This window comes from Mchenga conophoros, linkage group LG1 (genome assembly GCF_057382185.1).
Source record: "Mchenga conophoros isolate Kocher_MC1m ecotype Shallow Benthic linkage group LG1, M_conophoros_male_GT1.1, whole genome shotgun sequence".
NCBI classification, from domain to species: Eukaryota; Metazoa; Chordata; class Actinopteri; order Cichliformes; family Cichlidae; genus Mchenga; species Mchenga conophoros.
The window spans coordinates 36,683,320-36,710,246 of record NC_140526.1 but is presented as its reverse complement, the minus strand read 5'-3'; the positions used below and the strand labels follow the sequence as shown (position 1 = coordinate 36,710,246).

The following is a 26,927-nucleotide window of genomic DNA, read 5'->3' as shown; positions in this document are numbered from 1 at the left end:
ACGCTCCCGCCCACACACCCGCTGGACATGACCGGAAACCAGTGTTGCCAACTTAGCGACTTTGTCGCTATATTTAGCGAGTTTTCAGACCCCCTTAGCGACTTTTTTTCTAAAAAGCGACTAGCAACAAATCTGGCGACTTTTTCTGGTATTATTGGAGACTTATTTATGATGACTTTTTGACGTGAAAACGCATATCGCTCTTACTCTCAACAAGCAGCGGTGCTGCCTTGGGCACCTCACTCGTGCCAAAGCACTCCCAGGCGGAGGATAGTCCTCCTCCAGCTGCAATCAGGGCAGGAGACATTCACACCTGTGCATCCAAACGGCAAATGAATCACGCATGAGCGAAGCCGCTGCTCCCGCACTGACTGTAACACAGTCAGTTCTTCTTTTACTGCTATGCTGTTTTGTGGATCACAAGGTTTAAAACTACTTATAAACACACACTCTCACACACAAAGTAACTCCACCAGAGTGCCAATTTCGGGTGCAGGGATGGAATTGTGACATTAAAAAACAATAATTGCTAAAAGAAATTTAATTTGTAGTTCTAAATAAATTCTAACTGCATTTAGGACGTTTTTTACTCACTTTATGTCTCTTCCACAATGTTATTTCTCTCTCCAACAACATAGGTTACAATTACATTAGCATGACCATTATGCAAATTAGGCGATGACGTCATTTGGCGACTTCTAGCGACTTTTAGGACAGCCAATAGCGATTTTCCTTACTGAGGAGTTGGCAACACTGCCGCAAACACGCCCCCCTACACTTTTTACGTAGCCCGGCTGCTTGAGTTTTTTGCTGGTTTACCGCGACTGACGACTCGTTTAATTAAGGTAAATACAACCATGTCACTGTTATAAAAAAGACACACAGCTTATCATCTTATAGTTCCAAAATCACTCTGTTGTTAATTCATTAGTTAGATTAGCCGCTAGCATACGCACTGTGTTGGAGGCTTGTTGCTAGCTAGTTAGCGATGCTACACACCTGCTACTCTTAATAGTCTTCAACACTTACGTTTTTTTTATCCATTTTTAGACAGCGATGAGATCAGCTGCACACTCTACAGAGGCCCAGAGTTACTGTTAATATCAAAAATATAATGCTGTCCTTTGAGATTTTAACATAAGACTGTGAGTGTCATGGATCTAAAACTGTTTAAATCTTCAGAGCCCTCTACAGTCTGGTAACATGGAAACTTTAAAAACAGCAGCATGAGGTTTCAGTAGTGTAGTCTAATTTGTTCTTTTAATTTAATAATAGAGTCCATATTATATCAACAGCTACAACACCATCATTAAGTTTGCAGATGACACCACGGTGATTGGCCTCATCAGTGACAACGATGAGGCCGCCTACAGGGAGGAGGTGGATCGTCTGGCTGAGTGGTGCGACACAAACAACCTGCTGCTTAACACCGAGAAGACCAAGGAGCTCATCGTGGACTACAGGAGGAATGCTGACTAGGGGTGGGTTCTTATAATCGATTCATCGATTAAAATCGATTCTGGCTTGGATAACGTAAAATCGATTCATTAAAATCCTGAATCGATTTTTTAATATAAATTTATTTTGCCCAAAATGCCAGAATCTCAGGTGAAATCTCACAAAATTTCAAGAACCACCAAACAGTTAAGACAGTAAATGAGAGCAGGAACACGGATTCTGCACAAAGACTTAAACACACAGCGGGACCCGCGGATCAGAATCAGTTAGATGTCGCTTTTCTCACAGTCGGGGCTGAAAGCCGACAGCTCTCTGACTCTGATCTGTCGGCGGGTCTGCGCTTTGTGTGCACGCCCTTTATGCGCCGATTCTAAAGCTGTTAGTTTGATCTCTCTCCAAACAATATTGACCGAACCAGCAGCAAAAGAAGATCCAAACGCTTCACATAAACATCGTCATGAATTCACTCAGACTTTTACTGTTTTGCTTCCACTGCGATGCACAGCTCTCTCTCTGTACTTCAAGAACAGTTTCCCTTTCTTCATTATTCGCTTGCTTGTTACGCACAAGTCTACTGTTGTTTACAGGCTGTCGGCCGCTGTTTTTTCCCTTTTACATTCTTCCGAAAAGAAAACCTCATTTCTGCTGTTCAATACTGAACAAATTTAAACTTTTTAAAATTATTCAAAATGCAAAATGCTGTGTCTGTAATAAAACCGCTGTAACTTCAGAGGTGATGTTCATATGTTGATTAATGGTTTTCTTTCGTTTTTGATGTACTGCAGAATATTTTTATAAAATCCCAGGCCAGGAAAATCACCTTCATGTTTTTCTGTGTTTTATCCTCAGCTACTTTGACACAAAGGCCTCTGCTGTGATGCTCACACCTGTGATAAAGTCTTGCGTGTGTCAGCTTCCTTTTTATTGATACAAAAATATGTAAATGTACTGATCTGAATTATAATATTTCTGACTGTCAAAATTTCCCAGATTTAAATCAAATCGAATTAAATCGAATCGTGGATCGAATCGATTCGGGGCCTTGTGAATCGGAATTGAATCGATTCTAGAAATCAGTGACGATACCCAGCCCTAATGCTGACCCACATCCACCCATCCACATTAAGGGGACGGCTGTGGAGCGTGTGAGCAGCTTCAAGTTCCTGGGAGTCCACATCTCCGAGGATCTCACCTGGACGACCAACTGCTCCAAGCTGGTCAAGAAGGCTCACCAGCGCCTCTTCTTCTTGAGGACTCTGAGGAAGAACCACCTGTCCTCAGACATCCTGGTGAACTTCTATCGCTGCACCATCGAGAGCATCCTGACCAACTGTATAACAGTCTGGTACGGGAACTGCTCTGCCTCGGACCGGAAGGCGTTGCAGAGGGTCGTGAAAACTGCCCAGCGCATCGCCGGAGCACCACTTCCTGCCATAAAAGACATCTACAGGAAGCGGTGTCTGAAAAGGGCTGGGAAAATCATCAGAGACCCCAGTCACCCATCACATGGACTCTTCACCCTCCTGCCCTCTGGGAGGCGCTACAGGAGCCTCCGGACTAAGACCACCAGGTACCGGAACAGCTTCTTCCCCACAGCTGTCAGACTCCTGAACTCTCCCTCCTGACATCTGACCCACGTTAACTCATGGACTGAACATACACACACACACACAATGGACAACTGTACCCTCAAACACACAATAATAACATGGACTGAACCACCACTCACAACCACTAGCACTTTATATAGCCTCTTTATATAGAAATTAGAAATTATCCACACCCTCACTTACCTTAACTGCACTACTGTATAGCCCTGTGTAAACAATCATTCTGTACATACGATAATTTTTAACCCTACAACTGTTTACAACTTGCATAGTTCCCATTTCTGTATAGCTGTATATCTCAGATTCCTGTAAAGTTATTTATTTCATATTCTGTATAGTTTTTCATATTTATATCCTGTCCATATCCTGTACATAGCTTGTACTCACTACAGCCTGTACATACTTATAGTTATAGAATATTCACAACATACTTCATACCGTGTACATTATAACATAATAGACCCATTTCTGTAATATACTTACATATCTATATTATTGCTAATATATATTGTAATATATCTATATCACTAAGCACTTCTGGATGGATGCAAACTGCATTTCGTTGCCCTGTACCTGTGCATGTGCAATGACAATAAAGTTGAATTCTATTCTATTCTATTCTATTCACCCTGGAGAGAAACTAGTGAGGGAGACCATCAGGACCAAGCTGGGTTTCCTGGGTTCAGAGGTTTGGATAAACTTCTTCCCTTTCTTTCATCACAGCTGTCCTGTGCCATAAGTTCTGTTGACCCGCTGTAAGAGGCATCATTTAAGAAACACCAGGAAGACTGAAGCTCATGGCATTGATCAAGCAGGACTCATGATCTTCACCAGCAGCTCCCTCACAGGGAAATCTTCTGCACTCCTCTATAGGCCCACCCCAGGAGATGGATAAACCCAGCATTTCATCAACACTGCGATGAGACCTTTGGTTTGTGTAATGTTATAAATACTCAGATACTCCCCAGAGGCTCCGGACTTTTACATAAAGATATTATATTCAGTCCTGTAGAAAGTTATATATTTAAAAATATATGATCCTCTCTGGTTACTCTGGTATGAATAACTCTGCATCACTTTATGGTAAATAACACACTATGTGTAAAAAAAAACTGAAAGAATTCCAGATGACAAGTTTGTAGTTCAACATACAAGTGACGACCTTTGACCTTCATCAGGTTTTATTTAATTGTGTTATAGAAAATCTCATATGCTCTTCATGCAGCTGAGTACATCAAGTGTTTAAAACGGAAGCTGTGCATGTCTGAGATCAGCAGCTTTGTGAAACACCAAACTGAGGTCCTGGTAATGCTGATATATAGTGACACAGTTACATGAGTGATTAATCCTTTTGTTTTTTTGTCTTTAACTTTATCACTAAAACAGCTGCAGCTTTCACTACATCACATGTGGTACTTTAACCTTTGTACTGTTTTCATCAGTTCATTTTGCAGTTAACATGTGAACATGTTAGATGATCTGTCTGCTGTCACTCGATGAGGAATCTGAGGGCAGCTCCTGTAATCAAAAAGACAACAGAACCATCAAACTCAGATATAAATTTCATCCCTCAATATTGAAATAAAGATGATTCTTCTGTCCTCACACATTCAGGATCTGAAGTTCTTCTCTTATATTTTTTTCAGTATTACAGTACACTACAGTACTTTAATCCATAGTTCCTGATTAATGAGGAGTTACTGAAGTACAAGCTTTTAAAAAAATTGTTACTGTCTTTACAGATGTGGCAAGAGACTGAAAACATGCTGTTGTTTGCACATATTTAATATTCAGCTCTGCACAGGAGCTGAAGCAGGGTGCAGCCTGTTGCTTTTAGAGTATAATACTTGTAATAAAAGTACAGTAATTAGTGACTGAGCAGCCCGGGGCGTTTCTCTTGATTTCTTTAGTAAATTCATTCACCTGCACAGCTAAACGAACCCTGACAGCCGAGTGCTCATTTTAGCTAGCTAGGTCTCAGGAGCTAGCTAAGGACGGTAGATACAGATTAGCTTACAAACACGTTTAACTTACCGAAAAAGTGCAGCGGGGCCTCGGGTCCTTCTGTCGGGTAGTCCAGTTTACTGAAGAACACCTCAGGCAGTCAGGTTAAAACACTCGGTCGTGTTTTCGTAGCATAAACGCTAGGCGTCCTCTCAGAACCTACGCTCTATCTGAGATACAGATACGAACAGAGATACGCAAGTTTCTCCGTGACTGCAGCTGTCAGTCAAAGCTCTTATGATGACGTTTCACCCCAATTTAACATCACCGCGTTAGGAATCCGGTTGTTCAGTCTGACGTCACTAGCCGTGTCTGGACCTAAGCTCCGCTGCAGGTCCATATATCAAACGATCACTATGGCATTACTGAGAGTTGAAAAACTGTCTAAAGTCTTTCATCTTTAATAAAATGATCAGCGTTCTGCTCTACCAGGTGTAACAATTGAGTTTAACATCCAGGCATCCATGAAAATGGAATTTATGACATTTAACGGAGTTAGAAGTTAGCAGGGAGTTAGCTCGCTAGCTTCTATCTAAATACAATATAGCATGTCCTGACTGCAGGGTTTTGGAAACAAATTAAAACGTATAGCTCTGTTATCACTTCCAGCATAAATGAAGACAGAAAACTAAAAAACAGTGACATTTGTAAGGTTACTGAAGTTGGGCTAGCTGGTATATAATGATGTGCTACGTGACCGCTAGCGATGCTCTGGTGTCCCTGTCATGGTCTTGGATGTGACCTGGTGCTCTGTGTTTGATTTATACTTCTTGATTATTGTTAAAGAAGCTTGGAGTTTCTGTTTCTGTATTCTCTCTGTGCTTCATGTTCCCTTTGTCTCCCCAGTCAGTCATGTCTCCCTGTCTGTGTGTTCAGAGCGTCAGGTTTACATGTAAAGTCAATGGAAAAAGTGCGATGACACGCGATTGCGGGTCCCGATTTGCCTCGCTGAAACGCGCGTCAGTGTGCCGTGTCTGGCGCGGTTGGCTCGCGAATAAATCCACGCGCGTCAGTTTTTGTGTTGCATTTTGTGCATACGCGCGTTTCGCGTCTACCGCTCAAGTTGGAAAAATTTGAACGCCACGACAACCAATCGGGAGCCTGGTGACGTGGCTGTGACCTAGGTTGTAGATAACCTGCTGTTAGTTTGGTATTTTGTCCTAATCCGCTTGCCGTACCTCCGTGTAGGTGTGTGTATGTTTTGAGTGGTATAGGCACCATTCCGTTATTGAATCCAAGCATGTAAGTTCTCTGCTGCTGTGCTGGTTAATAAAACCACGTTAACTGAGATTACTGCTTCATCATTATCATACTGGTGAACATACAACATGGTGTCAGAAGCGACGGAACACGTACTTCGTAGTTGACGGTATTTTTTTTTCCGTCTCAAGTCTATTTTATGGGTGCATTTTTTGTATCCGGACTGCAGCCGACATGGCGGAAGGATTCAGGAGGCCCGACCCACTTGTTTTCGATGGTAATGTTGCTGAAAATTGGCGCATTTTTGAGCAAGAGTATGACATTTTTATAGCCTACATATTGCTCAACTTAGCAGGTCCCGAAGCTATAGAACAGGAGCGGTCTTTTGTTTACGCGCCAGAAGTGAGAGAGGCCGGCGATGGAGGACGAGTCCTCATTCCTGCAGAATCGAAGAAGGATCCTGAGTGCCTCAAAGGGAAATTCAGAGAAATGTGCAGCCCACAAACCAACGTCACGATGGAAAGACACAAGTTCAACACGCAGAATCAGAGGACTGGCGAGACTGTTGAATCCTATGTAAGTGATTTACGGATTAAAGCAAAAAGCTGCAGATTTGGTGATCTGAGTGAAGAACTAATAAGAGACAGACTAGTTTGTGGCATCAACAATGACAATTTAAGGAAAGTGCTACTGCGTCATAGTGATTTAACGCTAGCAAAAGCCATATCTGTCTGCCAGATTCATGAAATGACTGAAGAGCATAATAAAACACTTGCTTTTCCTCAACAATCTGCATCAAATGTTGATGTGCTCCAGCCCAAATTTACAAGAAAGCACAGAGGAGATAAAATGAAAATACAAGGAGACAGGTCTGAAACACAGCATGTCACTAACTGTACTAACTGTGGGGGCGCTCATGCTGCAAAAAAGAGTAAATGTCCAGCTTTTGGGCAGCAGTGTCAAGCATGCAAAAAGTGGAATCATTTTAAGAAACTGTGCAGAGCTGTTCAGCCTACCCAAAACGTAGCAAGACACAGAAAGTCAGTTCATCATGTGGAACCAGACCAAGCTGATGACAGCGGAGATGACACATTCTACGTTGATGGAGATGCAATATGCAATCCATGCGACTGATGTGCATGTGGAACACAAAGAGGAAGTTTTTGTCACCGTGCAGATTAATGGGATTCCTGTTGAGATGAAAGTGGACACAGGTGCTAAATGTAATGTGCTTCCCAAGAAAACGTTTAACATTATAAGAGCAGATAAACAAATGAAAGCACACCCCAAGTCCGTTAACTTAGTAGCATTTGGAGGCAGCAAGATTCAAACCTCAGGTGTAATTAAGCTGCAGTGTTTTCTGCATGGACAGTCACATGTGCTATCATTCTTTGTTATTAATGAAGATGTTCAGCCAATACTTGGAGCAGCAATGACGTCCACCTATTGAGCACGTCTGCAGATGACCTATCACAACAGCTTATCACAGAATACAGCGACTTATTTTCTGATGAGCTTGGAAGGTTGCCAGTCACCTATCGCATGACACTGAACCCAGATGTGAAACCAGTTGTTCGCCCATCACATCGCATCCCTTTGGCCATGAAAGACAGGGTCAAGGCAGAGCTGGTCAGGATGGAGAAATTAGGCGTCATTACTCCTGTCTCAGAGCCGACAGACTGGGTGTCTTCTATGGTAGCCACCAACAAGAAAGGCAAAGATGAAATCAGGATATGCATAAATCCTTGAGATTTAAACACCGTCCTGAAAAGACCACACCATCCCATGCGCACAGTAGAAGAAGTGGCTGCAATAATGTCAAATGCTACTGTGTTCTCTGTTTTGGATGCTAAGAACTCTTTTTGGCAGGTGTCATTGGATCAGAAATCATCCATGCTAACCACCTTCAGCACTTGTTTTGGTCGTTACAGGTTCCTCAGAATGCCTTTTGGTCTTAACGCTGCCAGCAAGGTGTTTCAGCGAGCCATGGAGCAGATATTCGCTGGGTATCCATCCATGTGCCATCATTGTTGATGATATACTCATCGGCAGAAGAACCATGAAAGAACATGACGACAACCTGAGAAAAGTCCTTGATCGTGCCAGAGAAGTAAACCTGCGACTAAACCCATTAAAGTGCAAATTCCGGCTGAATCAGGTCAGTTATGTCGGACACATTTTCACAAGCGAGGGGCTTAAAGCAGACCCTTCCAAAACAGCCGCAATCAAAGAGATGCCAGTTCCAACAGATGTCCAAGCCCTGCAGAGGTTCCTGGGGATGGTCAATTATCTTGGAAAATTCATTCCAAACTTCAGCCATCTGTCAGCTCCTCTGCGACAGCTCACTCACAAGGACAGTGAGTGGATGTGGGACACACAGCATCAGACTGCGTTCGAAGCACTTAAAGAGCACATGTCTAATCCACCTGTTCTGTCATATTATGATGTCAGCAAACCTGTGACACTAACGTGCGATTCATCACAGTATGGTCTTGGTGCAGCTTGCTTACAGGAAGGGCGACCTGTGGCATATGCTTCACGTACTCTGACAGACACTGAAACCAGATATGCTCAGATAGAAAAGGAGCTGCTGGCTGTTGTTTTCGCATGTACAAAGTTTCATGGCTACATTTATGGCAAGCCTGTGGTCGTAGAAACAGACCATCAGCCACTGGTCACCATACTAAAGAAACCTATTCACGCTGCACCAGTCAGATTACAGAGGATGTTGTTAAGGCTCCAAAAATACAACATCACCCTCACATATAAATGTGGAAAACACATGTATCTGGCTGACACACTGTCTCGTGCTCCCAACAGCTCCACTTTCCAGCAGTCTGAAGAAGAGGACAACTTTGATGTCATGACGGTGAGCTGCATCTCTTCTTCACGCCTGGAGGAACTTAAAGGACACACAGCTGAGGATGAAACACTGCAAGCGCTCAGCTCGTTCATCAAACATGGTTGGCCACAACGACTCCACAACCTTCCCATGGCGGTTCATCCATATTTTCCTTTCAGGGATGAGCTGATTGTGGATGATGGCATCATTCTTAAAGGTTCCAAAGCCGTGATCCCAAAATCACTGCAAGGAGACTACATCACCATCATGCACAGAGGACATCCCGGCGTAGAAGCTACCAAGCGGAGAGCACGGGGGATCGTCTTCTGGCCGTTCATGTCAAGAGATATTGAACAAACAGTTACTTCCTGCTCGGTGTGTAGCAGCACTAAGCCTCATCAACAAAAAGAGCCCCTTCATCTGCATGAAGTTCCAGAGCTTCCTTGGTCAACTGTGGCTACAGATATCTTTGAGTGGCACTGTCAGCACTATTTAGTAGTAGTCGACTCATACTCAGGCTGGTTTGAGATAGACCTGCTAAAGGATTTGACATCAGCCACAGTCATCAAGAAGCTGAAAAGACACTTCTCAGTTCATGGTGCTCCACACACTCTGATCTCAGACAATGGAAGGCAGTTTACAAGCCAGCGTTTCAAAGACTTCGCTTCACAGTGGGACTTTCAACATGTCACCAGCAGTCCAGAGTATCCTCAATCCAATGGGCTTGCTGAGAGAGCAGTGCGCAGTGCTAAACAGCTGATGGAGAAGTCACACAGAGATGGCACTGATGTATTTCTCAACCTGTTGAATCTCAGGAATGGTAATGGTAAATGGCCTGCATTTGTATAGCGCTTTTCTAGTCCCTAAGGACCCACGTGTTCCACGTGATGTGAACCTGGGTTCCTCTGCAGAACGACTTCTATCTAGACAGACTCGAACTACGCTCCCAATCACAACCAAACTGCTCGAACCACAACACCGTGAATCTGAGAGAGTGAAAGCCCAACTACTCAACAAGAGACTGACTCAGAAGGTCTGTTATGACAGATCCAGCCGACCACTTCCACCTCTCAACGAAGGACAAGTAGTGAGGTTACAGACCCCACAGGGTTATGACCGCACAGGTGTGGTGAAGAAACTTTGTAAAGAACCTAGATCCTACCTGGTACAGTCAGATGGAAACACTTACAGGAGAAATCGCAGACACGTATTGCCTGTGTCTGAGCCTGTTACTGTTCAGAAAGACACTGATCATCATCATTATGATGGACTGCAGGGTGTGGGTGAAAACAATGATGTAGAAAAGTTTAAAGACAGCACTCATGTTAAGAGCTCTTCTGATGTTTTGCATTCTCCAAGACCTTCCAAGAGTGATGGTGTTTACAGGACACGCTTTGGTCGTGTGTGCAAACCAAATCCAAGATATAGGGATTAACTGGGTACTAGTTAAAACACAGAACATTTTCAGGTCTGATGTTTGAGCCAACAGTAACTGATGTCCACGCTTCAAGTTAAATTCTATTTGAGGTGATTTTCAGTAGTAATCATATTTAACTTTATACAGCAAAATTATATTTTTGTCATGTTTATTTCTTCCATCTGGTTGCAAATTTAAATGTTCCTAAGGATCAGCATATGTCACCTTTAATGCTGTGATTATTATTATTTAGCATGCATTAAACTTTATATCCGGTTGGGGATGAACTAAAGAAGGGGGATGTAGATAACCTGCTGTTAGTTTGGTATTTTGTCCTAATCCGCTTGCCGTACCTCCGTGTAGGTGTGTGTATGTCTTGAGTGGTATAGGCGCCATTCCGTTATTGAATCCAAGCATGTAAGTTCTCTGCTGCTGTGCTGGTTAATAAAACCACGTTAACTGAGATTACTGCTTCATCATTATCATACTGGTGAACATACAACATAGGTCAAAGGGGCAGATCCAGCCAAAGCCCTTCATTCTTCAATGGAGGGAAGGCTAATCAACGCAGTAGCAAACAACCCAGAGCTGTACGACACCAGCTGCTTTCTGTACCGAGACAGGAATATAAAGGACCGAGCTTGGAGGAAGATTTGTGAAGAGATCGGGCAACCTGGTAAGTTCATCCATTTCTCTTTTGAAAGTTTTCACTGATCCGGGGAAGCCGTACAAAAGCTAGCAAGCCACTGCTATTTTCCCACTGATGTACAAATACCGTTCTGCTTTTATGCATGTTGTCATATAGGAATATATTTTATTGTTTATTAATAAACAGCACACAGTGGTCCCGCTGTTCATCCGTCGCTGCCTCGCTTTTTCGCTTATTTTTTTTATTGCAGTACAGCATTGCATTCTGCAGCCTGATTGACAAATCTCCTCTGTGCTGTGTCTCCTGCGCTTGCCAAATTTATCATGTTTGGTAGGGCTGCTCGATTATGGCAAAAATGATAATCACAATTATTTTCACTGAAATTGAGATCACGATTATTTGACGATATTTATTTAACCCTTTAAGATCTACCATAGAACCAAGTCCGCCAGAGCTTATATTTTTTTTTTTTACATGCTGTAGTGCCATTTGTGGGAGCATTTCAAGTTGCTATACATCAGGGGTGGGCAACTCCAGGCCTCGAGGGCCGGTGTCCCTGCAGGTTTTAGATGTGTCCTTGAACCAACACAGCTGATTTAAATGGCTAAATTAGCTCCTGCAGTTCTCCAGAGGCCTGGTAACGAACTAATCATGTGATTCTCATGTGTTGACTCAAGGTGAGATCTAAAACCTGCAGGACACCGGCCCTCGGGGCCTGGAATTGCCCACCCCTGCTATACATCAATACAACTGTTATAGCCCATATTTTAAAAATGTGTATGTATTAAGTCCATAGTAACTACATTAATTGCAAAAAAGTGCAATAAACTACAAAAAAATTGAAAATCATTTTTGTTTTGTTTTTTTACATATATTTCTACTTGGAGAAATTTAAGAGGTTTATCCCTCAAAACTTTAAATACAAAAAAGTTGCAAAAAATAGTTTACAACAACAGGAAATTTATTTTGAGTGTCTTCATAGTTTTATTTTTGGAGATACAGCAATTTTTATATACTGCAGGAAAAACAAAAAAACAATCCTATGATGCAAAGAATGTGCATGTGCATCAAAATAAACTATTTCCAGCAGTGCGATTCGAGTTCTAAGGCCTACAAGTAAAAAACTACATTTTCCGCGAAAATGACGTCACTTGCGATAGTTCGCGTTGACGTCTTTTTCAATGTGGGAAGTGTTACGAACAGCTGATCGGATCGGCAAAGCGTGTTTCTGGAATATTATGTTTTTGTTCCTGCAAGCACTTTTTATGCAATTTTTGCAAAGCTATATGTGGAAGGAAACCGTGACCTAGGACAAGCTGATGGCATAAGATGTAAATACAACTCCTCTGGTTTCATATGGAAAAAAATTTATTGTGCTAGCTTAGCGGTTCAGGTTCTACAGGGATTTAAAAGTAGTTATACAAAACGAGCATGCTGCTCTGACCGGCTTTAAAGGGTTAACAATAACAATGTATTGAATAATGACTTTAAAAAATAATATAAAATAGTGTGCAAATACAGATAACAGTGCAAATGTTTGCAATATAAGAAATAAATGAAAAATGTAAACTTTGCAGTGTTGCTCTGTGGTGCAGCTACGACACCATAGCAAAGTTTACACACTGTGTCTACTTCATCCACGTCTGACTCCGCGAACCCATAATGTTTCCACACCACTGAAGTTTTTTGTTTTTTTTTACCTCTCTTTTCAACCAACGGCAGTCCACTCCTCTCCAAATAACTTCTGCTTAGCTTTCCGAGCTTCCCTCGGGTCCTCTTAATTGTTGTGACGCGTGTTCGAAATGCAGAGCAGTGCGCTTGATTTGCCACACGGAGCAGCGCGAGAGTAAAGCATGAGGGAGGGGCTAATAATCGGCTCAGTCATTTTTAATGATCGTTGAAAGCCCAGATCGTAATCGTGATTAAAATTCGATTAATTGAGCAGCCCTAATGTTTGGTTTTGATAACCATCACGTCCAATAGAATAAACGGCACAAAAACACTCATAACTAACAAACTAATTTTTGCCTCTTTTTTTTTTATATTAAAACCACTTTATAGAACATCACATCCGTTACAATGTAGAATCCACGTCATTTATAGTTTACAAATACCGCTATTTATACATCAAAAGACTTAAGAATATTTAACTGGAGCAGGTTTCATTTTTCCCTGGTTTTATTATGACACTGTTCACCAAACGCAGCAAACCTTCACCATCTTATCCTGAAGGGTCACCTCTTCACCCTGACATGGAAGAAGTAATCTGATTGGCATGGTGGTATGTTTGAAGCAGGTCCCTTGTGTAGCGCTGGAACCCAGTCATGATGTTTCATCCATTTCATAGGCTGGTTTGCTGCAATAATGCCAAATAATTAGCAACTCTAGAAATAGAAGGTAGTTCTGCAAAATCACTCAGTAGGATGTTTGTTCTAATTTGCTATGACCTCAGAGCGCATCGAAAATAAAACTAATAGACTATAAAGAGTGATATGAACGTATTTAGAACTTACCGGAATGAAAATGTCTGGAGCACCAACAGATATTTGGAGATGGAAGAGAACCAGCTCGTCTCACAGCTGCTATCCAGGTTAGACGCCTTCGTTTGGTAATATCGATACACGAGCTTCCTCATGTTGCTTCCAGGTTGGGAAAGAATGAAAAGACAAGGCGGATCGGGCCAAAATCCTTTCCACGCCCACCCCCATGACATCAGGCTCCAAAGCCCTATAGGAAAAAAAAAAGCACAAAAGCACCCATAACTATGACCTTCATTCGGAAATAGACACCTGCACCGCGAGGGAAAAAGGTGCACGAAAGTGGCAGGCAGATGAAGACAAAACGCGGCATAATAATACTTTTACGTTTTGCAATCTACAAGGGTTTGCACTTTGAGAATCAACTTATGAGAACTGTGTTCATGTGTGTGGCGAGGGGCTAGTTATTCTGATAACCCCTGCTGCAATAAATGAGGGACCACTGTATATACTTTCTCTATGATTTATTAAACCTATTAACATTTAATATTGTCTTGATAGAACCAACTGATTCTGCAGCAGAGCATCCCCTGTTGCTTCTCCTGGCTCCCCAGTCCCTGAGCTCCTCCTGCTGCACCCACAGGTATGTACAGCAAGCACTGATAGCTTTTTACTTGGTGGGATTCCCTTGTGATCACCTTTACTAAATATCTACCGGTACAACTAATCTGATTATATCCAGTTTTGTTTTTTGTTTTTTTGTTTTTTCAATGTTGAAATGAAAATCTAGTAGCAACCTTCTCATTTCTTTGTGTTTTGTGCTGTTTTACAGGCCCACAGAGGAGGACAGCTCCGAGGCAGATGAGGGACGGGTCCCAGGACGGTCCATCGGCGGTGGAGCTGGCCATCCTGGTGTCCCTGAAGAGGCCACAGCAGTCTCCAATGGAGCATTTCCTCCTCAGCCTTGTTCCTGCTCTGGAGAGCAGCTGGGTCCTTTTTATTCCTGTCTCTCTGTAAATACTTATATTTTAGTCATCTCCCTCCTGCTTTAATGACTACCGTCCTGTTGCACTTACTCCCATCCTGATGAAGTGCTTCGAACGACTAGTCATGCAGCACATCAAGACTGTCCTGCCCCCCTCCCTGGATCCCTTCCAGTTTGCGTATCGGCCCAACCGCTCAACCGATGATGCCATCTCCACTGCACTCCACTCGGCACTCACACACCTGGACAAAAATGACTCATATGTTCGAATGCTGTTCATAGATTTCAGTTCAGCATTCAACACCATAATCCCCCAACAGCTCATTCAAAAACTGGTCCAGCTGGGGCTCAACACCTCACTGTGCAACTGGCTGTTGGATTTCCTCACCGGAAGACCTCAAGCAGTACGGGTTGGCAGTAATACATCCAGCACCATCATTTTAAACACGGGGGCCCCGCAGGGATGTGTGCTGAGCCCCCTCCTCTTCACTCTGCTGACCCATGACTGCACTCCATCATACAGCTCCAACCTCTTCATCAAGTTTGCGGACGACACAACGGTGGTGGGTCTCATTAGCAACAGGGATGAGACCGACTACAGAAGTGAGGTGAGACGCCTGGCCACGTGGTGTGCTGACAACAATCTCTCTCTGAATGTGGAGAAGACGAAGGAGATTGTTGTGGACTTCAGGAGAATGCACACCCAACATGCTCCTCTGACCATTGACGGAGCGTCTGTGGAGAGAGTGAGCAGCACCAAGTTCTTGGGTGTGCACATCACAGAGGATCTCTCCTGGACGTACAATACCACAGCACTGGCCAAGAAATCACAGCAGCGTCTCTTCTTTCTCCGCAAACTAAGAAGAGCAGGAGCACCAGCCCCCATCATGTACACTTTCTACAGAGGCACCATCGAGAGCATCCTGTCGAGCTGCATCACTGTGTGGTTTGGAGCCTGCAATGCGTCCTGTCATAGAACCCTCCAACGCATAGTGAGAGCTGCAGAGAGGATCATTGGTGTCTCTCTCCCCTCCCTCCAGGACATTTACAGCACCCGTCTCACTAAAAAAGCCCTTTGCATAGCGGCTGATCCCACGCACCCAATGCAAAGCTTCTTCAAGCTGCTGCCGTCGGGGAGGAGACTGCGGAGTCTCCAGGCCAGGACCAGCAGGCTGAAGGACAGCTTCATCCATCAGGCTGTCAGGAAGCTTAACTCCCTCCCGATTCTGCCCCCTCTCCCCTCTCTCCTCCACGGTTTCACTGAACTCTGTCACACACACACAAACACACGCACTCTCTGACTCACTCACTGGCCTGCACCAGTTACCAGTCACTTTGTGGAGCATTGGACTGCCATTACCTCATAAGACTTTGTTGTTACACTTTCTCTTACCGTACACTACACTGTAAACCCGAATGTTCAAAGTAATTAAACAGATTAAGTAGTGTATACTCAAAGTCTTTAAAAAGTTCTGTTAACTTAAATATGTCAAGTTCGTATAACATGTTCTTCTATTTGAGTAAATGAAACTAATAATATTTGATTGAATTTAACTATTTCTATATTAAGTAAGCATCACTTAAAATAATAACTTAAGCACAACGTAACACAGTTAAGTTAGGACATATAAGAATGGTAAAGTCCTGTTATTTTTGTTGTTTCAAGTAGGTAGGATTTAATAATAAACTTAATTTATGTAGCACATGCTAAAATACAATAAAATCTCAAAGTGTTTCACCAAATAAGTAAAATCAAATTGTCTTAAATGCATTAGTGGAAGACAAAATGTATTTATTTTAATATTCATTGTTTTATCACTGTGTCCTACATATATATTTTTAATTTTTTCCGTAAGTGTTGAGCAGCTGCAGGAATCAATTTTTATTCCGAGTTAATCTCTGATTCACCCTCCGAAGCGGAAGGCGGTGCTAATGAGCATTAATACGAAACACAGAAGAAGTAAAGGTATATGGGCGGGAACAGCACCAAAGAGGCAACACGGACGACTGGAGAAAGTTGGACCTAACGGCAGCAACTAGCATCACTGGACTTACAGTAAGTTTTCAATGTTGATATTAGTTTATTGTTAAAATACGAATATTTAGTTGTATTTTGGGTGCGTGTCGAAAAGAATAGCAGAAATGTCGGTCCGTGTTTTTTATGTGCTTTGCTGCTCTCCCCGAAGGAAACTTTGCGCTTGCAGAGCTAGCATTAAGTTGTTGTAATGAGGGTCGCAGGCTGTTTAAAAAGTTAGATACTACTTGCTCTAGAGGTGGCGCCCGGTCGCCTAGTATGAAACAAAGTATTTTAATCTCTCTAAATTTTTAAACCCCCTCTCATGACTCAGAATAGTTGGGTCCAAACAAGCCCGTTGTCCCTGCAGTTACACAACGGAGATGCCTGTCTGCAGTGAGAGTGCTTTCAAGCAGTTTTCTTGTTAGAAATGCTATATTTTAAACTATATGTGCAGGGTTAGGGTTGTGAAGGAGCTCTTGGACCTCTGGCCGGCTCTAAAAATGGAGTCTGAGGTAATATGGATCAGCTCTGTTTAAAATGAAAATTGTAATTCTTACTCATGTGGCAGCTTTTTGCTGCTTTATAAAGATGTGCGAGATTCTTCAAATTGAACTGTATTGTCCTTCTGCTGTAGTTGTATGCAGAGTTTCAGCGGATTACAAATCAGAACCTGCCCAATACATTCTACGCTGAACTTGACCGCCATCTTCCTCGACTGATGACCTTATTCAGCCAGGGCATCAAAAACTGGGAAGACAGCAGATGCCCTGGTTGAAATTCTAAGAATTCACAATGAACAGGTAATAATAGATTGTTACACATTTCATAGGTTGAACCAGTGGAACATTGGACAGGTTCAATGATTTAAATGAGCTTTTTGAATTTTGCTATTACTCCACTTTGTGTTTGCTATTTGTCTGACTGTATTAAAGATGTGAACAGGTTATTTGTGGACATATGTTCTGATTTGACTGTTGTTTTTGTTGTTGTTCAGTAAACTCACCAGTATATAAAATTCTGTTTTTATCTGGAAATAGGAAATCCATGATATCCACACCAAGTGCACTACCGTTCTCCCTGCCCTTCCTGTCTATCTGCATGAGGATGTCTCTGGATTTTTCAGAACCTGCACTGTGAGTGTCCTTAAGTATCTAACAGATACTACTGTGTATATAAACAGTGCATCAAAGTACAAACATGTATTTTGATGCACTGTTTGGACTTACCTTTGTTTAGTCTACTCCTGTGTATTTCCTTTAGCTTAGTTTCAGTCTATCTCACACCACTTGATTCTCTGGTGAATTAGCTGATTTATGTGTGCAGAACATGGATCTTCTGTTTTTCACCTCTTACAGTGAGACTCAGGTCTCCCTTGTAAAAGAGGTATTGGATCTCAGTGGGAGTTGGTAAAATGAGAAATTATATGTCGTCTGTTGTATTTCTTGGGTTAGATTGTGATTAGTATCTCTTTTTCATTAATTCAGGACGAATCTGATGAGTTGGAGCTTGATGGTGTTGAAGTGGCCCTCTTCACTGTCATCAGTGACCATGACACAACAAGTCCAGTTCACTACCAACCTGTGAAAATCTCTGTCGTCATTGTAAGTGATGCCGTGTTCAGTCTCCCCAGATTTGGTGAAGCCTTCCTAGTAATGTTTGGACTGATCTATGCACTTCACCTCAGCTACCCCAAAGCCCTGACCAACACTTTAGAATTTACTCAAAAGATTTTATTTGGTCTAGAAAGTGGTAAACTGTCACCCAGGTTACAGACCCTCAAGAATGACTTGGTTATGTAGGAACTCATCTGAAAGAAGGATGCAGGGTGAAGCATTATAAAAGGCTAGTTCAAAGTTCTCTCCTTTCATCTAAATAATGCCTCAAAACATTATTAGATTACTCTACAGGTGTTCAGCCAATAGGTCCAAACTATACAACGTGCCTTTGTTCTCATTAACATAATGCAAAGCAACACTAATGTTTTGTATGTTTTAATGTTTTTCGTAATACTATTTCCAAAACATTGTGGGCTGCGCAAGATGACCTAAATTTCACTGTTTGATACTGGTTAATGTAAAACAAATAGCATTGTAATTCACTCAAATTGCTGCCTTGTTGTCTTATTCAGATATTAGCCAGAGAGCCAAAAGCACATTTTGATATTATTAATTATTATTTTTCATTACTCTGACAGTTTTCCTGACTAAACAATTTTTGGTCTACTTATTTTAATTTATAAATGTTTTTGTTAATTATTTTTAATTTATGTATTTTTTTTTTAAAATGTATTTAATTTCAACATAGTGCTAAAAGGGAGCAGGCAAGATACTGTTCAATGGCAGATGTTTATGACTTTTGCATATTAAGTTACCGATACTCAGTGTAATTGAGGCAATCAATTGCCTCAAAAATTTTAAGTTTTGGGTCACATGTTTTTAAGTATCAAGTAGTCAACATATTTGACTAACGTGTACTTAAAATAATGACAACACAAACTAATAAACATTTGAGTTTTGTTAACATAAAAATGTTGTAGTTGTGTACTTATTTTTTATAAGTTCTGTGAACTTATTTCTTTGAATTTGTAAACTTGAAACTTTAAGTCATATTAACTGCAAATATTTGAGTTGACCGTTCTCAAAAGATACAAGTACCATGTAATCCAAACTTTTATGTTCTGGAAAAATTTGGCTTTTGAGTTGATCAACTCAAAAAAATTGAGGCAATCGATTGCCTCAATTTTTTTGAGTTCTGGTAACTTATTCGGGTTTACAGTGTACTAAATCTCCATTTGCACTATTTGCCTATTTGCACTACTCTGCCTGGTTTACACTCAATGTCACTTACCCATTATATTGTATATTGTATAGCTTTCTTGTTATATGTAAAATTGTATTTACTTAATTTTTTACTTTTTAATTATTTTACTTGCATTTTTAATCACTTTTATATTTAAATATATTTAAATGTTCATTTGCTATTTATCTAGGGATTGAGAGTAACGCAATTTCTATTCTCTGTATGTCCTGTACATGTGGCAGAATCGACAAATAAAGTTGACTTTGACTTTGACTTTGACTTTATATATTTATGGTTAATGTTTTTCTGTTTGTGGCACGGTGGTTAGCACTGTTGCCTCACAGCAAGAAGGTCCTGAGTTCAATTCCACCATCAGGCCGGGGTCTTTCTGTGTGGAGTTTGCATGTTCTCCCCGTGTTTGCGTGGGTTCTCTCCGGGTACTGCGGCTTCCTCCCACCGTCCAAAGACATGCAGCTTGTGGGGATAGGTTAATTGGATAATCCAAATTGCCACTAGGTGTGAATGTGCGAGTGAATGTCCCTGTGTGTTGGCCCTGCGACAGACTGGCGACCTGTCCAGGGTGTACCCCGCCTTTCGCCCTATGACAGCTGGGATAGGCTCCAGCGCCCCCCGCGACCCTGAAAAGGATAAGCGGAAGCGAATGGAATGGGTTTTTCTGTTTGAGAATTTTAATATTATTTCAAATAAATTTTTATAATGACTAATGTCTCAGTTCTACTACACAGCAAATGTTGGCACACGACTTGACACATGTAGAATTTATTTCATATTATACTAATGACAAAATATACTAATACAGTGGGATGCAAAAGTTTGGGCAACATTGTTAATAGCCATTAATTTCCTGTATAAATCGTTGGTTGTTACAATAAAAAAATGTCAGTTAAATATATCACACAGGAGACACACAGTGATATTTGAGAAGTGAAAAGAAGTTTACTGGATTTACAAAAAGTGTGCAATAATTGTTTAAACAAAATCAAGCAGGTGCATAAATTTGGGCACCACAAAAAAAGAAATGAAATAAATATTTAGTGTATATCAATGTGCGTGTCTCCTATATGATATATGGGGTGCCTTTGTGTGGACATGCTTCCCATCCAGAGTGGTCCTGAAGGAGTCCCCGGTGACAAGGAACCTGGACAAAATTGTTCAAAATTAGTATTATTTGTACTGCAGTTACAAAATACATTGTTCAAATTCCAAAATACTTTTGTAATGTCAGATTTAAATCACAAAACATAAATCTTACATAAAACATTTTGTAATTATAAGGATAATTACATGATATATATTAGATATAATATAAAACAGTCGTGTTTTGTTTTAACTTTAACATATCATAATTTGATTGGTAGCAACTTTAACAACTACAGTGAAATAATCACTCATAATTCCTAGACATGTCAATCAGGTAGGAATGAAGTAAGACATTAATAGAAATGAGTTGTATGTTGACATGTAGCCCTTTCCTTGCTTAAATCATTGTTAATATTTTTGAAAAATTAACCTGTGATAAGATAGCATATCAAGAAAGAATATGCTAGATAGAACCATATAACTAAAGATGAACCAAACTGTTCACAATTTTATCTAGCTCTCAGTTTTAAGAACGGCTGGTGACCCCTGTTATAGAGTCTGACAGCTGCGGGGATTATATACAAATATTCAACTATCCCAGAATTAAACCAGGTCTAAATTTTTTTTTAAAAAAGGAGTGAGTATCACTACAAAGATTAACCCACAGTAGTCCTCATACCACAGTCTGATATCAGCAAACACCGAGAGCATACACTGATATGACACCACAGCCATGCTATCAATGCAAACACTGATAACATAGCATAAATCGAATTAAATCGGGACTTGATGAGACCTTTCGAGTATCACTAGAAATATTATGAACAGTCTTCTCCGTATCACAGTTTGCTATCAGTAAACACCGACAGCATTCATTGATAGCATACCACATCCATGTTAGCAGTGTATAAACTATAGTTTTGCATATATTAGCACAAGTATCAATAAAGGACTACTGTATTAAACACTTTTACTAACCTCAGGCAGATGAACAGGCGCTCTGCAGGTGGGATTGAGCGGCTGTAGTTGGTGTCTAGGCGGGCGATTCTGGGGACAGCAGGTCCTCAAACTGGGCGAGTGAAAGACGGTGATATCGCTGAAAGCGGCCGTCATCCAGGCGCAGCTCCTGGAGCAAGTGGTGAAACTCACCAAACTGCTCACGCGTCTGGAGGACCTGATGGACCCAGGTACGGCGAGGACGTCCTTAACGCCGCTGCTGCCATCTAGCAAAGAAACCGTCTGGCACAACTTCCTCCCACATTTCCGGTTCACGCACGTCAAAATATGCAATTTTGAGGAGCGATTGATTTGTGTTGGACACGCGTCGAGGTGCGAATGTGAACGCGTCAAATTAGGGGCATTTGGGGCGTTTTCGCTCGCGTCTATCGCATTCGGTGTGAACACACCGTAAGTGTCAAGTCCGCATCTCTGTTATATTTCCAGTTTTATTTTAAGTTCAAGTTCAAGTTCAACTTTATTGTCACTTCAACCATATACAGTTTAAAAATACACAGTGAGGCGAAACAACGTTCCTCCAGGAACCAAGGTGCTACAAGACAAGTTAGTGCAAAAAAAAAAATAATATATAATATATCTAGTAATAATATTGTGCAAAAGAGCATTTACAGGTTGGTGTGTGCGATGGAAAATGGAAATGTCTCATGCCAGTGTTTCTAGTTTTGCTTCCTTTGTTTCATTATGTCTAATTCACAGGTGTCAAACTCCAGGCCTCGAGGGCCGGTGTCCTGCAGGTTTTAGATGTGTCCTTGATCCATCACAGCTGATTAAATGGCTAAATGACCTCCTCAATATGTCTTGAAGTTCTCCAGAGGCCTGGGAATAAACGAATTGATTCAGGTGTGTTGACCCAGGGTGAGATCTAACACCTGCAGGACACCGGCCCTCGAGGCCTGGAGTTTGACACCCCTGGTCTAATTAATCCCAGCTGTGTCTCCCTCCAGTTTCCCATTCCCTCATTACTCCTCTGTATATTTAGGCCTTTTGTTTGCCCTTTGTTGCGCCGTCCCTCTTCATGCTGTGTGTTAGGTTCCAAGTGTAAGTTTCTTACTTCCGAGGTTCCTGTGGCCAGTTTTGTTTCGAGTTTTGCATTTGAGGTTTTGGTTTAGACCAGGGGTGGGCAACTCCAGGCCTCGAGGGCCGGTGTCCCTGTAGGTTTTAGATGTGTCCTTGAACCAACACAGCAGATTTAAATGGCTAAATTAGCTCCTCAACATGTCCTGAAGTTCTCCAGAGGCCTGGTAACGAACTAATCATGTGATTCAGGTGTGTTGACCCAAGGTGAGATTTAAAACCTGCAGGACACTGGCCCTCGGGGCCTGGAATTACCCATCCCTGGTTTAGACTGTTTTCTATGAAGAGTTTTTTTCCCAGCAATAAAGCTGCGCTTTAAGTTTAACCTCCCGTCTATGAGTCCTGCGTTTGGGTCCAATCCTGCCTGCCACACAGCTGAATCATGACAATCATGACATGGCAGTTTCCAGGTGACAGCAAGCTTAGAGGCTTGGTGGTTCTGGTCTTTCTAACCACATTTCTCTCATCTGAGGGTGACAGTTTGGGTCTTCTCCCAGAACCTGTTGGTCTGAGTAACTCCTTATATTGTTGATATTGTTTGTAAGAAATCTGTAGATATGCACAAAACTTGCTGGTGTAATTGTATTGCAGTGCTAAATGGTCAGTATTTTAACAAGATGATGTGTTTCTGAAACAGACCTGCATGTGCAGGGCAGCCATTTTTTGTGTGGAGGGGATAAGTTGCAAGATGATCTGTGTGCTCCAATATCCAGAGTGAGCTGAGAAAGTGTTTATAAAATAATGCATGTAACATTTCTGCACCTTTTTAAAGGAGTCTTGTGTAATTTAGCTCTTTTTATTTTTTTATTTTTTTATTTTTTGCTAGCTAAAACACCGGTGTCGGCACATAAGGACGCTGTCATAGCCCGTCAATGACGTTGTATATACGAATGTGAATCACATTATTGGCTGGACTATGGGATAAGGTGGCATCGTTCTAATCCGATATGGGAGCAGCCAATCACTTACTGACTAACACTGCAAAACAGAATTGTTAAAGTTTTATTTTCAATTCAGGTTAGATTTTTGTGTGTGTGTGTGTGTGTGTGTGTGTGTGTGTGTGTGTGTGTGTGTGTGTGTGTGTGTATGTAACGCAGATTTTCTGTGCGTAGAGACCGTGCCCCCCACTGCGCAATTGCGCACGCACGCAGCTTAGAGGGAACATTGCCTGCCATGCGATTGCATTTGTCCCTAACCATCGGGATCCCTCATGTTAGCGTTTACCGAGTGGAAAAAAAGTTTGTTCATCCTCCAGCTTCACTGTACTAATGTTATGCTAGCAACAGAGGCTTTAGTAAGGGGAAGTTAAGAAACAGGAAGTTTAGTGCAGAGCTGCAGAGGCATATTAATAAAATACAGGAAACCAGACAGAAAAAGCGGAACTAAGTAACACACACACACTCAGACCAAAAGGAGCTGTTTTGATTGAAACTGCGTGTGTGACATACAGCAGCACTATATATACGTATTTTTGACTTGCAAGGCTTTTAGAACCAACATTTTTAGCTCCACATATGTCTTATATGGTGTTATCTCTGTACTTTGCACGTCGCACTGTTTCAAACATTGCTTATATGGCAAAGTTCCTCTTTTCTGTGTCTTATCTATTAACTCATTCACTGCCAGCCATTTTCAAATCAGGTAACTCCCCACTGCCAGGGTTTTTGAGCATTTTTACTCATTTTTGAAGAGCCACAGAAAACTGTGTGTTATGATCATATAAACGCTGAACCTACCAAAATGAAGAACAGACTCTCTTCTTTCATCCAAAAAAAAAAGCTTGTTTCTACCATTTTCCATTCTTTAGTAATCAGCTGTAGAAGAGAGGTGGGTTCCACCAAAAATGCCTGTTTTGACCAAAAAAAGGGAGAAAACGGGCTTTTTGTGAAAAATACATTTCAAGCAGAAATGTGCCTTTGACACTAATATTTCTTGCTTTGTGACACCTCTAACATATAAAATAGTTTTTCACTTCTATAAAACAAATAACACTGAGAAAGGTTATGTTTTATCAAAACAATTTATTTACAAATATATGAAAAAATAAAATGTACATAGTGAAACATTTATTCACAATGAATAATTCACTTTTGTGTGGTAATCATTATAACACTTTCCGGGATGCAAGGGCACACAACAAGACTTGCACCACATTTTTGTCTCACTGCGCAATCCCTTACGTGCGCAAACCCTGCACCTCCTTGCAGGTCTACTTTTACTGCTGGTGGGCTTCAGTTTTTCAAGTTGCCCGAGGTTGTATTCTAGCCCCTCCCATTGAAAAACGTAATTGACGTCTATAGACGTCAATGGCAGTCAACGTAAGTTTTTCAATTGACGTCTATAGACGTCAATGGCAGTGAATGAGTTAATATGCCTATGCACTAAAACTTCCTGTTTTTCAGTCTGGCTGAGCACTTAGTTTGTGAGTCAAAAGTGGCCTTGCTCTACAAGCCTTCATTATTAAAGTACATAAAACAATCTAATGAGCAGATAGATATTAAAATATCTCTCTATTTCTTAACAATAGTTATATACCAGCTAGCACTGGTGGTCCTAGCCTGCCCCCCACACACACACACACACAGAGTATGCATAGTATGCAAATGGCTTACAAACAGCCATCATAATTGGTCATACAATGAAACAGGGCAAATCAAGAATTGACAATGACTAATTAATATTGTGCTGAACACAGTCCAAAGATTCAGTAAGCTACATCAGTGTCTAATGTTTACTATCATAGCCAAGTGGCTAACAAAGGTAAACAGACATTTTCACTATCCCTACTAATTAATGTTACTTGTTGTATTTCTGTTGTGGTCAGTGCTATCCTATGCTGTTGCATGCTGGGGCAGCAGGTTTAGGGTCACAGATGCCAACAGATGGGGCGGCAGAAAACCGATTTTTTCTTATGCCATTCCCAATCTGTGCTGGCATGACGTCGGGGCAGCATGAGTACAAGCAATTTTTTTTCTTTTTTTTTAACCGATGCCCGTGATGCCGCCCCCACCACGATGCCACCCTGAGCAACCGCCCATGTCGCCCGTATCAAAAAGCGCTGCTGCCAGCTAGCCCAACTTCAGTAACCCTACAAAACGTCACTGCTGTTTAGTTTTCTGTCTTCATTTAGGTTTGAAGTGATAGCAGAGCTGTACATTTAAATTTTTTTCAGAAATCTCTCGGTCAGAGCATGGTATATTATATTTAAATTGAAGTAAATGGCCTGTATTTGTATAGCGCTTTACTAGTCCCTAAGGACCCCAAAGCGCTTTACACAACCAGTCATCCACCCATTCACCCACTGGTGATGGCAAGCTACATTGTAGCCACAGCCACCCTGGGGCGCACTGACAGAGGCGAGGCTGCCGGACTCTGGCGCCACCTGGCCCTCTGACCACCACCAGTAGGCAACGGGTGAAGTGTCTTGCCCAAGAACACAACGACCGAGACTGTCCGAGCCAGGGCTCAAACCGGCAACCTTCCGATTACAAGGCGAACTCCCAACTCTTGAGCCACGATCGCCCGCTAGCGAGCTAACTTCCTGCTAACTTCCTGCTAACTTCCAACTCTGTTAAATTTAATAAATTCTGTTTTCATGGATGCCTGGTTGTTAAACTTAATCGTTACACCTGGCAAAGCAGCAACGCTGATTATTTTATTACTGATGAAAGGATTTAGACAGTTTTTCAACTCTCAGTAATGCTGCAGTGATCGTTTGACTTAGGGACCTGCAGCAGACTTTGGGCCTGGATGCGGCTAATGACGTCAGACTTAAAGACCGGATAGTATTGAGATTATAATCAGTGCCTCCACTTAGCAGCAGATGACCTTTCAGCATTTCATCTACAAAATATTGTTTCATGCATCAATGAAACAACCTTCTCATTCAGCAGACTTATTAACTAGAAAACAGCATGAAATGATATAGTAAACTCGCAACAAACTAAAATAACAGACTGTTGGCAGAGGTATGAAAATGCGCAGTAAAATCTAACGTGCATAGCTAACTTCATCACCCGAGTGCCTTTATTGTGATCTCGGGTGACTTCAACCATGTATCACTGGACAATACACTAACAACATTCAAACAATATGTGGACTGTCCCACCAGGGGAGAGAAAATTTTAGACTTACTGTATGCTAACGTCAAGGATGCATACAGCTCCTCCTCCCTCCCCCCACTTGGTAGGTCAGATCATAACCTGATTCACCTCACCCCCCGCTATGTGCCAATTGTGAGGAGGGAACCTGTGACCACGAGGACTGTTAGGATGTGG

At 41.7% G+C, this 26,927-nt stretch overlaps 1 long non-coding RNA gene across 1 annotated transcript; it reads left to right on the top strand.

The window, feature by feature from the left end:
• Nucleotides 1-16,516: 16,516 nt before the first annotated feature.
• On the top strand, nucleotides 16,517-19,342 carry LOC146583737 (uncharacterized). The gene is made up of 3 exons (XR_014892719.1): nucleotides 16,517-17,459; nucleotides 17,697-17,792; nucleotides 18,144-19,342. It is a non-coding gene; the product is annotated as an uncharacterized LOC146583737 (long non-coding RNA).
• Nucleotides 19,343-26,927: the final 7,585 nt, after the last annotated feature.